At 35.1% G+C, this 15,504-nt stretch overlaps 1 protein-coding gene and 1 pseudogene across 11 annotated transcripts in view; both read left to right on the forward strand.

Annotated features, from left to right (window-relative positions):
• The window catches only part of NOL4 (nucleolar protein 4), a 276,392-nt gene that overhangs the window by 121,038 nt on the left and 139,850 nt on the right, over positions 1-15,504 (forward strand). For 2 of the 11 annotated variants that reach the window (XM_006919994.1, XM_025038639.1), the window contains exon 1: positions 7,831-8,004. The exons of the other annotated variants lie outside the window; for them this stretch is intronic. The gene's annotated coding sequence lies outside the window, so the exon portion shown is untranslated. Of the gene's footprint in view, positions 1-7,830; positions 8,005-15,504 lie in introns of those variants that run through there. 11 annotated transcript variants of the gene reach the window in all.
• Positions 11,107-11,225, forward strand: LOC112469303 (annotated as a pseudogene).

Here is a 15,504-nt window from a genome sequence, read left to right on the forward strand (position 1 = left end):
GCTTCCCTTCTTCCATGTCTCTGCTTTATCTTTTTTCCTTTTGTGATAGACAGTGTCTTTTCTGGTGTATATTATTCTAAATAATACACAATTAGTGTCTTGGTAATTGAAGCAAGAGTTAGTTACTAATGACATATCTAGAAGAGTTGTAGTAACTATGATAAATAATGTTAACTAAAGAAAACAACAAATTTATCCTCCCTAAGCCAACTGTATAATCAACTCAACAGTGAAACTGTAGCAGTGCTGAATATGTGCCTCAAAAGAAAGTGTTTAGCCAGACCACTGGTTGACTTTCTTGTGGGAATATTTTAATGCCCTGTTCACCATCCCATAAGGTCATCTCGTATAATAATATTCTTCCAAAGAGTTCTTGAGCTGCCTCCACTTAGAACCACTGTAATGAACAATATAAGAGACTAGGAGAGCTCTTTTCTCCTCGGACAGCTAAGCCTACAGGATTAGAATGTTGGTAATAACACCTCATTTTCTTCTTTTGCCCATTTTTCTTATCCACTATATCTTGAAGAGCACCATTAAGATAATGCTTATTATCTTAATGTTATTTAAATTATTATATGTAAGATTAGTGTTTATTCATTTACTGAACAAATTTCCAGTAAACATTTTTAAAATATTTATTGTGAACTAGTGACTAAATACATGTATATTCTCCTTGTTCTTAATTATCATCTCTCTGACATTTTTATACTTTATAATACATTTAAGTGACTGCTACATGATAATATAAAGCTGTTTTCTTTTATAAGACATCTTAGGGTTTCTTTCTGTTTGAAACTCGGGCCACTGAGAGCATGTCAGCCTTATAAATTCCACTAAGTTAACTTGAAGTTTTGTTTTCTGAAATAAAAATACTTAATCTTGAGAAATACTTTTGCAATTTGGAATAAATCACACAGTAAGGCAGAATGTGATATCTTTCTGCATCTACCTAGGACCTGTATTCTGAAGAGGTCAGGGTGTTTCATATACATTATTTCATTTCCATCTGGATTTTCCCTCTGCAGTAATTGCCAAAATACAGAGAAGTAAAATTTCTTGTCTCGGGTCATGTAGTCTTCCTTCTTAGACACCAACTACATACTTTCTCTAAGTCCTGGTTTTCTCTACAGTATAGCTCACAAATATGTCCATTTCCTCTTAAAATAATGAATTAATTCAACTAACAAATATTGTGCATCTGTTGTTCTAGGTACTTGAGACAAATCAGTAAACCAAATAGGAAAAATTCTCTTCCCTTGCCCTCTGGGCACTTATATTTTCATGGGAGGAAGGAGTGGTATGGAAGAGACCATAAATTAGTAACACATAGTATTTTGATGAGGGAAAAAAACAAAAGAAAAATAAAATAGTGAGGGGAGGGGGAAGTTAAGCAGTAGGGGTGGGGATATGTAAATGAGTTAATCCAATTGATATAGAAATTGGATAAATTTAAGTTCCCAAATATGTAGGGCAATATCTCTAAAAATTAGTTCAAAATTTAAAGTTTAAAAACAGGGAGTTTTGAGGTTTTTCTATATTGAAATTGAGGAGAGCTGAATTTATTAATTGAACTTAGTAAACATTTATTGAGAACCATCTTGTACAAAGCACTGTTCTAGTGGTTGTGAGTACAAGAGTGGATGTGGTGTGAGTTCTACTCTCACGCTCTTCAGTGACTGCAGGACATGCTATTCTTGTTAACTACCCCTGTGTAAAAATACCACCTCAAAGCACAGTCCTTTAAAACAATAACCATTTTATCTCACAGTTCTGCAAGTTAACAGAGCTTAGCTGGTAGTGCTTCTGTTTCTCCCATTGTTTGCTAGAACTGCAGTCCTTTGAGGGCTTCTTGGTCTGGACCATCAGAGGTGGCTCACTCACATGCTTTGGGTAGGCTGGAAGGCTCATCTCAGGTAGGACATTGGGACACAGGGACACTGGGACACTGAGACAGACAAGCCTGTTTCTTTCACTCTATCAGGGCTTCTTCTCTGGGTGGCCTCTCCTTACAGTTCTGCACATGGCTTCTGCACGTGTTTTTTCCAATAGGTAGTGACACTTCTTAACCTGGAGGCTCAGGAGCCCACAAAGTATGGAAGTGGAAGCTGCCAGACCTACTTAACAGTTAGGTCCAGAACTTCCACAGGGTCACTTCCTCTGCATTCTTCTGATTAAAGTGAGTCCCAGACAAGCTCAGATTCAGGGAGAGTATTTCACAAGGGGAAAAGTGTGGGAAGCACATATCACTCAAGGCTTTTTTTGACGACTAACAATTCCAGGAGACAGTGCTTATGATATGCACAGGGTACTGTGGACACACTGACAAAAGGCATCCGTCCATCTGGAGGCACTGAGGAGAGTCTTCCAAGCACAAGAGGATGCTGAGCTAGACCTTAAAGGAAAAATCAGAATTAGCCAGTGAATGAGGAGCAGAAGGATATGCCAGGCAATGAGAAAGCGGCAGGGTGGGGAGCGAGAGAGAGAGAGCGAGAGAGAGCGAGAGAGAGAGCGAGAGCGAGAGAGAGAGAGAGAGAGAGAGAGAGAGAGAGAGAGAGAGAGAGAAAGGGACATTATATGTGACATGGTGTCAGAGGGAAGGTCTGATGTGTTCTGAGAACTTCCAGTTATTTAATATGAAAATAAAATATAGACTCCTGGTAAACGCTGAGAAAGAAGGTTGAAGAGGAAGACAGAGCTTTGAACCAGGGGCACTTTATAAAATGAGGACAATACTCTATCTCAGAGAGATGCTGTGAAGATTAAATTCTATCAAATATCTGGCATATATATGCTAGGGGTGTGTGCGTGTGTGTGTGTGTGTGTGTGTGTGTGTGTGTGTGTGTGATGTGTGTTCTAAATATAATAGGTGATTTCTAACACTTGTTTTGCCATGGTAAAGTATTTGAACATTACCCCGACGTTGATAGAAAGCCAAATATTCTGAGAGAATCATTTTGCTATGTAGCATTTACAAATAGAGAATATTGTGTATTTTATTATTATTTTTGGATTGTGTGTCACACATCCTTTATATAAGTGAAATTTATAATATATGCACACAGTTTTTGGAGAACTGGTTGTTAAACATTTATCAGTGTATCAAAGATATTGTTATTTTTCTGTTTCTTATATATTTCTAACACACTTTTCTCTACTTTTCATGTGCTTAATTCGGTGTTTCAACCTGAATATTCTCTACTGATTTATATTCCAATTTATTAATACTTTTACTTTTATCTCCAACTATTATCCACTGTAAAGACCAATTATTAAATGCCTAATTTTAATTATCTCATATTTAAAATTCTTGAATTTCCTTAGATTCCCTTTTATTCCTGTTTGGTGGTATTCCCACCTGTTATCATCTATCCTCTTTAACATAATAATACAATTATTTCAAATCTGTTTCTGATAGCTTCAACAACTGGTTAGCTCTGTATCTCTATTGTCTGTTTTTTTTTATAATCAATTTTTTATCTTGATCCTGTTTCTTGGTATGCCTTGTAAGTTTTCAATTAAATTATGGAGATTGTGTATGAAAAATAATAGAGGGTCTCAGGAATGTTATCTGGTTGTGGTTTCACTTCCCTGCTACTGCCCTTTCTCTGAGATCTTGACTCACATCCTGGCTACCTTTTTCAACCTGAAATCCATTTTTTTTTTCTTTATAGCAATGTGAGATTTCCAAAAGTTCTACTCCCTTCTCTGCCTGTTAGCAGTGTATGCTGACATTCTTGGTCTCTCTCCACCTGCAAATCAGCATTTGTCCTGAGGGAAAAGCTGCTTAAAGAAAGTTGGTTCACAGTTCTCTGATTTCCTTCTCTCAGGGATCTTGAGCTCTCAAATCCTGGTTGCCTGTTATCTGTCTGAAGCCCTTAAACAGATTTCAGGTATACATTTTTAAAAATTAGCTTTTCTGGTTATTCTCAGTGGTGGTATTGGCCTGCTCCAATCTGTTCCATTATGGCTGCATCTATTGCTCCTTTGATGATTTCATATGCCTACCTCCCTGTACCATGACAGAGTTCTCTCCTAGATACTCTATTAACATGCTGTCTAACTTATTTCACTTAGCATGATAATCTCCAGATCCATCCATGTTGTTGCAAATGGCAGTATTTCATCTTTTCGTATGGCTGAGTAATATTCCAAAAAATTTAAACCATCTGGAATTTATTTTGTTATACAAAGCAAAATGAAATTATAATTATACTTCCTTAGTTATTTTTTGTATTAGGAAAATAAGACAGTAGTAATCAAAGTAAGGGAAAAATATTTTTGTAGTTCCACAAATATTCTTTCAGTTGCTGGAATAACATGTTATTAATTGACTACAATATTTTTGAATATTAGAAGCTCATGATAATTAGTAAAGAGATTTACATTTCTTTAGACAAGTTGTAATATTTTTAGAGGTTATTTATTCACCTCGTTGTATTAGGTATTCTATTAATATAGATGATGTAAAAAAATACTATACGATATGAAAACAAGAACTTACATATTGAGTTTTAAATTTCTTAGTTGGAATTTGACTATTCCCTCTGTGAAGCCTTCCCAGATTCCTTAGGGAAGAGTTAGCTATTCTGTTCACACAGGCCCGTGACTCCTTTTTTTTTTTTTTGGTTCTTTTATAGCCATTATCAACTTGTTTTCTGTATATGTGCTTAAAATTTCATCTCTTTCTATCATACTTCTGTTTTCCAAATCTGGCTTTATTTTCCTTTCCAGTAGTTATACACATACTCATGTTTCACACACGTACACTAGAGGTAAACTTGTCCAGAGATGGCATTTCTCTCTGTTTGGTTTACTGTTATATCTCCTGTACTTCACACTGTGCCTGGCACATAGAGTATGTGTTGAATAAATGTCTTCTTCCTCCATTAGACTGTGAACTCACTGAAGTCAGCGACAGTGATCTAAGTCTTAGTATCCTAGCACCTAGCATAATATCTAAAGGGATTATGCCAGTCATATTCAAAGATGATCATACTCATTGTATTGTTCAGCAAATAATTCTTAAAATAGAATTAGTATGCAAGAGTGCTACATATTTAAAATTTATTTCATTCATTCCTTGAATACATGTTTATTTATTGAACTTTAAAAACCCATAATAGTTTTACAGACATTTATATTTCTCTTCTGATATATTTTAGTATTCTTAGATATTACATATTCCCTTTGCTTTATTGGATATTAAAATCACATAAATGATATGAAAAATATTTTTGTAAATTTTTGAGTCTATATCCTATAGCAGACATGTTACGAACAGCAGAAACAAAGATGAATAATATATAATCCCTGTCTTCAAAACCCTAAATAATACCTAACATTTTCTATGTGCTAGGCACTGATATGAGAACTTTATACATGTTTACTCCGTGAATTTGTATAAGATTTCTATGAAATAAATATTATTATTTTTCCATTTTAAAAGTGAGGAAGCTGAGGCAGAGAGAGATTAGTAATGTAGTTTTCTCTGTGTTTACTGTCCAGCTAAAGTCTAGAGACTGTACCTAAGCCTGTCTACGAATAGGTGGTTTCTTGGAAAATGGCTCTTGACCCACCCGTCGCTCCCCTTGCCATGGGCCCCAGTATCTCAGCCTCTTTCCCCAGAACTGCCTTGGAGTTTAGCTTCAAAACTGGTTTTGAGAAAAAAGCTCTCCCCCCCCCACTCTCTCTGATCATATTTCTTCCAAGACAAATATATTATTGTAGTTTAACAGTTATACTGATTATTATGTTGAAAAATTAGGGGTTCATGAAAATAATACATGGGAGATAATAATAAGACTCTTAAACTTCTAACAATAGTGATTTCTAGCATGTATATAACCTTAGTTGGTTATAACTCGCTTTCAGAATTTAAATCTAAATTGTGGCACTCTCAGCATAACCTACTTAAAAAACTTAAAAAAAAATAAGTAATACTGTCTTTGAGGGAGAGGAGGGCTGGAAAATTTATAATATGACTGATGTTCAGGTAGTTACTCTTAAAGGATTAGCAGATGGTAAACATTAGCTATTAGAGCAGGAAATTATTTCTTTAACATTTTTTTTTTAGCTAAGAGGTTCTTCAGAAATAAGTAATTCTGGTTGGTTGATTTTGAAAGTAAACCATATGTTGTTTACATGTTTTGGCATTTATCCCATTTCCCTGAAGATGAGAGTGAAAAAATGAAAAAAAAAAAAGCCTTTTACTAATTAGATAATAATGAACATAATGAAAACAGTTGCCGCAACTTTTTGAATTACAAGAACGTATCTTCAGAACAAGCTCTGGGGATAGGATCATGAGGGAAAAATGTTCTGCTTATACCTATTAGGTGAGTACATATGTGTCCTGGAAATATATACCAAGGCATGCATTAAACAAATTTAACTGTTATTTTTTACTATAATAGAAATTAAAAACACAATCCAAATGAGTTTTAAAATGCCCTGTCCTTTTTATATGAATTACTACATATAAATACATGCATTATTTGCAATATTGGCATTGTAGTTCATATCTTAAGGCTTTTCACAAACATTTGGATGATAAACAAGAAGTAACTAAAGGTAGCCCAGTGATTTTCCTAGGAGGCCCATAGGACAATGAATCTAAGCTGTAGATCCCCTCACATGTGAGTGATAGCAGCATCCATAAAGTCCTGTTCTCTTTCTGTACTCAAAACAGTAGATGTAGGTGATGCAGATTATGTTGCTTCAGCCACAAAGGAGAGTAATTACAGCCGAGTGTGGGGGAAGGGTGGCATGTAGTAAGAGTGCTCCAGACATAAAGGATTGAGAAATGGAAAGGATAGTGGAGAAATCAAGGTGTGAAAAAAGACAGTTTGGATGACTCCCTGGGTGGAAACCAAGGTGCTATAGTAAACTGAACCTCTGCTGCTGAGAGGGGAAAACTTTTCCGTCCCCACGTGTGTCGTTTTCTTCTAATGAAAGGGATGGACTGAAGAAAAATAAATGTTCAAAACAGCACACAGTTAAGACTATTCAAATGCTCTATCAACTGCTTAAAATGTATAATAATGTATGTGTTAATGATTTTCCAAAAAATGTAACTGCTGTATTTGCAAATATATATAACCTGCCCTCATATAATATGACCTGATACTAAATCTCTTCTGCTGTTGCATAGGCACTTAAATTCCACTGATGATTATTTTTCTAAATGATTAACACTTATTGTGATTATTCTCTGGCTAATACATGAATGCGAAATGTGGCTGCAAGGATTTGCTTTTGTTAGCATATCCCCTCCCCCACCCCAAGCCTCAAGGCTCCAGACGATGATGCTGGAGAGAGAAAATGGATGTGTGTGTGTGTGTGTGTGTGTGTGTGTGTGTGTGTGTGTTTGTGTGTGTTCGCATATCTAACCTTCAAGTTGATACAATGGTGATGATATATAAGCAAAACAAAAAAGATAGAGCTCTCTCTTTGACGATACTGTTTTTAACACAATATCATTTTAGAAAAAACTTCGAGTAAGCAGAATGCTTTAAATTTAAATGATGGTAGTGTTTTTTAAGCAGCTATACAACTGGAATTTACTAGAGCTGAGAATGATACTTTTATTAAATAATTCTGTGATCTTCCAGCCATGTTCTTACCCAGTGATATCCCTGTAGCAAAATGCATAGATAATCAACAACCCAGCCTGTCAGTAAACTTGTTGAGGGATTAAATCCTAAAGGAAAGAGCCCATCGCCCTGGAGGAAAACTGAGTGCATGTTTCCCTGAGTCTTTGAAGGCTCATCTCCTCAGTCCCACTGCTAGAATGTGCTCTGTTGTCATAGCAACACCATCTCCTGCTTCATACAGGAAAGATTAGCTCTTACTGTGCAAAGGAGAGAATTTAGGGGAAGTCAGACTAATCCCTGGGTGCACTTGGAGAGAAAGGTTGGACCTCGCCTGAGGGATGCTGTCTCTGCAATGATAGAATTGGCCTTCCACAGACACTGGTATTTAAGTTGAAGAGCAGAATTCACAGTAAGTGTCAGTTCCTCCAGAGTAGAATATTGATGAATGAGGTTTGTCTAAGTCTTGTTGAAAACTGTCCCATGCAGCAGTAGAATGACAGCAGGGGACTCCGCTAAGACTGCCAATGTTTTCCTAGTTTAGGTGGCATTTAAAGGGGTGACCACATCAGAAACTTGAGGAAAAATTTTAGATACTTTTGAAACATCCATTAGAATCTTGGGAGCATGTCAAAATTAGATAAGCCCCCCAAAATATTATATGCTTCTGCACTTGAGTTATTTACCCTAGATTTTCATGCCTTTAAATTTAAAATTTCATAAAGCAAAAAAATCATGAAAAAATCCGTATGTCTAAAAAGGTGTGTTTTTTCCAACACCAAAAGTGATGAGATTTCATTTTAGGATTGCAAATGTTCTTTTTCAATTATGTATACATTTTTTTGAAAATCCTTTTAGAAGTATACAAGTGGTGTAGTTCTTTTACAGTAGTTATGATAAAAAGGTATTCTTTGGGGAAGATTTATTTAGCTCTCTATTTGGTGCTGCTGCTCCAATTTGTCAGTATAAAGCAGTGTAATGTGTAAATTTTCCAGGATTTTCTGTTGCTTGCCTCAAATGGATTTTGTTCTGGGGGGAGCTGTCTATGTGGGTTTGTTTAGTTTTTTCCCCCCTTGGTTTGTATTTGTACAATTTCCACAATTACTAAAGATTCAATATATTTTAGCTTAATAGCTGAGAAATCTTGTTATGGATTTGAAATTTTGATATTGACAGCTATTATGGAGATGTCTAGTCTTTTAAAAACTTAATTACTTCAAAGTATACTTTCATCCACATCCAAAAATAATAAAAAACTTTTTCAAGAATATACAGATTTTACATACTATATTACTAATATGTAAACTGTATGGTTTTGACTATCAATGTGTATTACCTTGAAAGTATTTTTTTTCAATTTAAAGTATTCCTAGTAAAAATTGTATTATGCTGCATTCATTATGTTTTTCAATTGTTTTGATCATGGCCATATTTTTATAATGTATGTTTAGAAACTGGGTTTTGTTTCTCATGTACCAAATCCTAGGCTTCTATTGTACTACCACACTACAATCAATATTGCAGTCTATGCTAAATATAGTCATTATCATAAAAAATATTTAATTGCCATTTGAAGTGTGCTGCTTTTATTTATCAGAATGGGAGAGATTTGGGTGTTGCTATAAAAGCAGAGACAGATCACACATACATACTCCTTTTCTCTAAAACTTAATGCTAGAATAGACCATAGGTCTTAGACTTGAAGGAACAATCATGTTAAAAGGCTACATAAAATTATTCTCTTGTATGTGAGCAAATACAAAACTATAAGGGTCATACTTGGCTTAATAGCATTCAGGTTGTAACTATGCAGAAGCCCGATGCTCTTAAGAAAATGGAGACAAAGCAGGAAGTCAGGAGCCCCTTTCAGTAAATGATTGCTAATTATTTCGACAATCTCTTTTCAGTGATGACTATCAATAGTTCAGGATAGATCCTTAAAAATCACAAAGAGAAAGAACAAATCTGCTGTTTCTCCTCAATCCCCCACTTCCCCTGCCGAAAACAATCTAGGGTAACTTATTTGTCTTCATTGATCTTGGGCAAAAATGAGGAAACCGATGACCTTATGCTGAAAAGAGAGAAACTTAGGGTTCACTATCTGATGCTAAGCTCAGAATTAATAAAATAGAACTGGGAAAGAAGATGGATGGCTAACAAAAATGGGCACCATTTATTGAGATAACAGAATAAAGCATATGTAAATTACTGAATAATAATTGAAAAATAATTGTCAGGAATTTAGCCCATTCACTACCTTAACCAAAGTTTTTCTAGAGGTATTCTTAATCAGTTTTAAAAAACAAAACAAAAAATTGTTATATTAGTTAGAATTTTCCATTTCCCATCTTCGGTGCTTATTTCTTTTGGAAATAAAGTGGTGATTGAACTGGAGTCATATGCTGTAAATTGAAGACTGGTGGAGATTTGGTATCTCCCCAGGGCAAGTTTGATTTGGGGCCCCTACTATTCTGTCAAGGTCTTGCTGAGAGAGGAACAGATCCTCCCCCAAAGCCTAATTATTTCTCAAAAGGCATCCATCCCTTCATGAATCTTTGAAAAAAACAAGTTGCTCCATTTTTGAACTGGTCTCAGAGGTTTGAGATGTCATTGGGAAAATCCAAAAGTCAGTTTAAGATTAAAAATTTTTAGGACATTAAGTTCTATTTAAAGCTCTGCTGGGATTAGTAGGTGATCTGAAAATGGTCTGAGATTTTGCATGGAAAAATGGAGTACTGAAAAAAGAAAAGAAGAAATAATGGCACAGGAAAATCACAGTAGAAACTTTTGCTAAGGGACATGACCACAGGGGAAGCCTTAGTATCTGATTTCATAATTTTCAGTTTTCATGTAATCTGAGAATAGCTTCTCAAACTACCCAGTACAGTTGATGGTTGACATGTGTATTACAGTAAATATTGAAAATAAAAATCTTCGGCACATAAGGTTATCCTATGATATGAACACTTTTTGTATTTGCTTTTAAAAATCAAATTAAGGTTCAATATGTTTATGCATGTAAAATTCAATTCTATGACCCATTGTTAAGTTAGAAAGGCCACTCTAGAAAACTGTAATTTAGCAATAATTCCTCTTTTCTATTTTAAATTGTGGGATTTATGCTGATGTGAAAAGCTTCTCTTTATATTGTCTAAGTTTGACTCTATATGTCTCAGGACAAATATGTAAAATGCTAGGTTTATCCGTTTCCTTAGGGTTGCATGTAAGGAAATGGGTAGCATCGTAAATGGGGACGATGGCTGGAGCAATTGTTGAAGTTAGGGTCTAAAAAGGCCAGAATGTCAGTCTGGGCTGCATACTTTTGATGACAAACTTTTGAAGGTAGATGGGGGTGTCAGTGATCATTTGTGAACGAGGAGTGAGAAATAGGAGCAAGTGCTTTGTACCCTACCAATGTGGAGTGGGATGAATAGAGGGTATGGACGATAGGGGAGGTGCTTAGGACTGAGAGCCTAAACTAGCATAAAAGCACTGATATCAAAAGTAGGGAATAGTCTACGGCCATGCTACCCTGAACAAGCCCGATTCCATCTGATCTCAGAAGCTAAGCAGGGTCAGGCCTGGTTAGTACTTGGATGAGAGACCACCTAGGAAGACCAGGTGCTGTGGCATAAAAAACACAAAAATAAGGGATTGTAAGCTGACAAGTTCCTTGCAATCTGTCAACCAAGGGTTGCCTCGCCTAAAAAAAAGTAGGGAATAGATAAGAAAGAAATCATAGACATACAATCTATGGAATTTCATGTATTAATTAATCTAACCAAGGTTTATTTGACTTCTGCCAAGTGGCAGGTGACAAGACAGATGATAAGAATTATAGAGCAAAATGTTAAAGTTCAGGCATTCAAAAACACTTAGTCTGGTGGAAATGACTGATAGAAAAATCAAAATATCTTGTAATAAGCAGTGTGACAAAGCAAATACAGAAGACAGACTTGTCCGAGGATTGGGTAGTATTAAAATACCTTCAAACCTGGAAACTCATGGGTGCTACTACTAACCCATGGGTCCCATAGGGAGAGTCAGTAGGAAGAGGGGCTTTGTGGGGAGAGCAGTAATGATAATAGAGGCAGCAATAAATTTGATCTTAGACATCTTGTTTGATCTTTAAGCCTTAAAAAACAAATACTGCATTTAATTATATCTAACTTACCCATAATGTAGTTTATTTTAGGTCACATTATCACATGAAATTTCATAGCATCTTTGGTATTTGTTTTACTGTTCTCTCTATTTTGTTTCCTCTTTAATTTTTGTGTATGGCAATTAGGATACGTGAAAACTTGACATGATATTTCCTTTTAAAGTACAGCTTTTTAGTATGATCAAAAAAGTTTATCATTCATTACTGGAGTCTGACAATTTTAAAATTTAATATTTTTTAACAAGGTAACTTTTGTACTCTGTTCTTGGCATTAATATATGATAAAAATAAATTTAATACATAGGAAAAAAGTACCTATTCAGCTGAATTTTGAGAAAATTACTTTTGTAGGACTTACTTGATTAGCTAGGGACAGAAGTATTTTATTGTCTTTTTATGTGGCTAACTGGCATAACTTTCTGTCAGTGTAGACCTGAAATAATAATAATTATAATAGTTACAATAACAACCTCAACAATTAACATTTTATGGCTCTTTACAGTTTATAGTTGCTGCCAAAAAAGATCCTTCTGTACCTATAGAGAAGAAAGAAAACACAATTTATTGTAGAATAAGGACATAAGGTGTCATAAAAGTGGCCACAAATTCTGGAAACAATCTCACACATGCAGTAAAGTAGAATAAAGAACAATGACTTCTCTAGTGCCTTGAGAGATAAACAGATGCACCTGTGATTATCTCCTATTTATCTTGTGAAAGAAACCCCTGAGCTAAATGTAGAGGCAGGCATTTAGAGTTTGAAGGGTCAGAAGTTCTAGTCTCGCACGGAAAATCAAAAGGTCAGTCCTCTTATTACACCTTTATGCTTTCGAAAAGACACCCCAAAGAAGGGATGGTCGGGAGGCAGCTGCCTCTCTCCTCAAAGAAAATTCATCCTTTGGTCTTATATAATGCCCCTTTTTATACACATTATCTTATTTAATTATCACAATACTGCCAGCCACATATAATTACTATTATGTTTCTGTTTTAGAAATGAGGAAACTGAAGCTTAGAAAGGTCAAGGAATATTTTTAAATTCATAAAACTAATAGCAGGGCATTATTTCAGCTCACTCTGCATCTCACATTCTCATTTCTTAAATGAGGCATTGTAGAAACTCATTTTTTGGATACTACATGGAGAGGTAATGATAAGGAAACAATCATTTTTGTTCTTGCCTTGGGTATCTATATATATATGTGCCCTGTGTTATAAATAAGCAGGCCATTGGAAACAGTCTGGACCAATTTTTCTAATAACTATTTCATGGAATTGTTTTGGGAATTAAAGGTAATAGCTAATATGAAGAAACTTGTACTGCTCTAGGTACTTAATAAATGATAGCAGCCATTTACTATCACAGAAACGTATTCTACTCCAGGAAGAGGAAAATGATGAAGACAATTGGAGCTTTCACAGAAAGAATGCTATTCTGAGATTCAAAAGATTATTCATCCATCTATTCATTTACTCATTCATTTATCATACATTTAAAACCCTTACTCTGGGCCTCCTTCTGCATAGGCACACTACAGGAAAAATGAAGAAAACCAGAGGCTGCCTCTCCCTTCAAAGATAATACTAAACCCTTCCTTCCTGTGGACCAGGTATGGTGCTAGTTGCTCTGCAAACATTAACTCATTATAATCGTATCTACTGTTCTGTAATGTATATTCTATACCTGCCCCTGCTGTATGAGAGATATGTCCAAATCACTCAACTTGTAAGTGACGGACCTGGGCTTGAATCTAAGTTTTTCTGACTGCAGAACCCATCCTCTTAACCACAATGTTATTCCGCCTATTGCACAAGTGTGAAAAGTGCTATGACAAAAATTAGTACAAGATACAGTACTGACAGAAAGGAAAGTGTGGAGACGCTGTGGGATGGTCATTTAGGAAGGCCTTAGCAGATATAATTTTTCTGTGTAATAACTATTTCATAGAATTGTTTTGGGAATTAAAGGAGATAACTAATACAAAGAAACTTGTACTGTACCAGGTGCTTAATAAAAGATAGCAGTCACATACTATCACTCATGTACCAATTTTAGTTTCAGTTACTGCTAAGGGTTTTCTTTCATTTCTCTTTCTTATTTCTTTTATTGATCGTTTCATAACCAGCCAGATTGTGAATTACATTCTACCTTTCCTTCAGTTTGGCTAAAAGTTTGAGAGATGATTAGTTAAAGATCTACAGACAACTTTTCCAACATTTGATCTTCCATGTGACTCCATCGGGGTTCATAACAATTGGGATAGGAAATGGTGGACATATCTCCAAACTTTAGAAAACACCATCACATTTTCTGGCCCAATTTTTCGGGGTTTTTGTTTTGTTCTGTTTTGTTTTGTTTTTTCTTTTTTCTTTTTTTACTTACAGAGAGAAAGGGGCTTGGTAGGAGGAATGTCTTGAGTTTTATTTTTTAATGTGATACCATTCTGGCTAGGATCCTATTACTGCCTAGAAAACCTGCCTCTTTCTGTATGTAGCCTTTATTCTTTCACTGAATGTGTTGTAGAAAATAGTAAGAAAATTAGAGCCAGAGAAAGGAAAAGGCAAAATTTGTAATCAGGTCTTCATTGGAGTCAGTGGTCCATATCTGAGTTAAAACCTCAAAATATACTAAAATGTATTCAAACTTTGTAACATGTAGAAAAAGTTTTTCACTTTTTGGTCCTGAGAGCATATCTATGTATAATTTTATATTGCTGCCCACTTCTATACTTTTAAATCACATGCAGAACTCCACGCAACAGTTAACTCTTTGAAGGCTATTGCTGTAACTATGACAGAATTACTTATTCCTCATACTTTTCAGTAAAAACAATTATAAAATTAGCCCTGTGTGATAAATATTAAGAACAGCAATCCACATTACAATATGGTTAATACAATGGTTTGTTGAACAAATGTAGTTTTTAAAAGGAGAATAAGAAATTAACTTTGATCGATGCTATCTATACCTTCCGACTTTCTCTTATAAAGATTGCTCCACTTAGTTATTATTAGAGAGAGAAAAGAATGAAAGGAAGAAAGAAAAAGAAAGAAGGGAGGAAGGAAGGGAAAAAAAGTGAAAGAAAGGAAAATCACATGTAGTGCTTTTCTAAAACTTGGAAAGAAGTTTAGAAACTTAGAAAATCTCAGAAGCTATTGCTTTGTTAGAGAATGCTGTACATGTGTTTTCTCTCTCTTGAAATTGCTCTAAGTAGAAAATTTAAGGGTGATAACCAAGAGTTTTTTCCCCTTTTAGCTAATAAGTTCCCAAGGGATGACTATTACCCATTCGGAAAGAAGACATGTGCTTCTGTTAACACCTGACAAAAAAAGGATACCAGGGGTCCTCTTTGCCTTAATTTTTTTCTTCTGGTTGCCAGTCCTCACAGTGGTGAGTCGGGGTGGAAGAAGCCCAAGAATGTGATTTTTTAAAAATGTCCTGCTTATTTTTTGTTACAAATCCTCACAGCCTTGTTCCCAAGTTTTTCTCTTAAGGTTGCTTTAGAGCTTACAATTTTAACCTGTTAATTTAGCATTGTTTCTTCTTGACCCCAAGGCTTCATTTTCTTAGTGGCTTTAAAATGTATTTCATAATTTTTAACTGGTCAAGAGAAATAGCAGTGCTGGGGATAGGATGATATTGTTAATAACTCTTATTGGAAATATTTTAAGCACTTAGGTTTGGGAGAATTATCAATTAGAAGCAAATTATGTGTTATTGGACCTGTGATAGAAAATTAGATTTAT

This window comes from Pteropus alecto, unplaced genomic scaffold (assembly GCF_000325575.1).
Source record: "Pteropus alecto unplaced genomic scaffold, ASM32557v1 scaffold146, whole genome shotgun sequence".
NCBI classification, from domain to species: domain Eukaryota; kingdom Metazoa; phylum Chordata; class Mammalia; order Chiroptera; family Pteropodidae; genus Pteropus; species Pteropus alecto.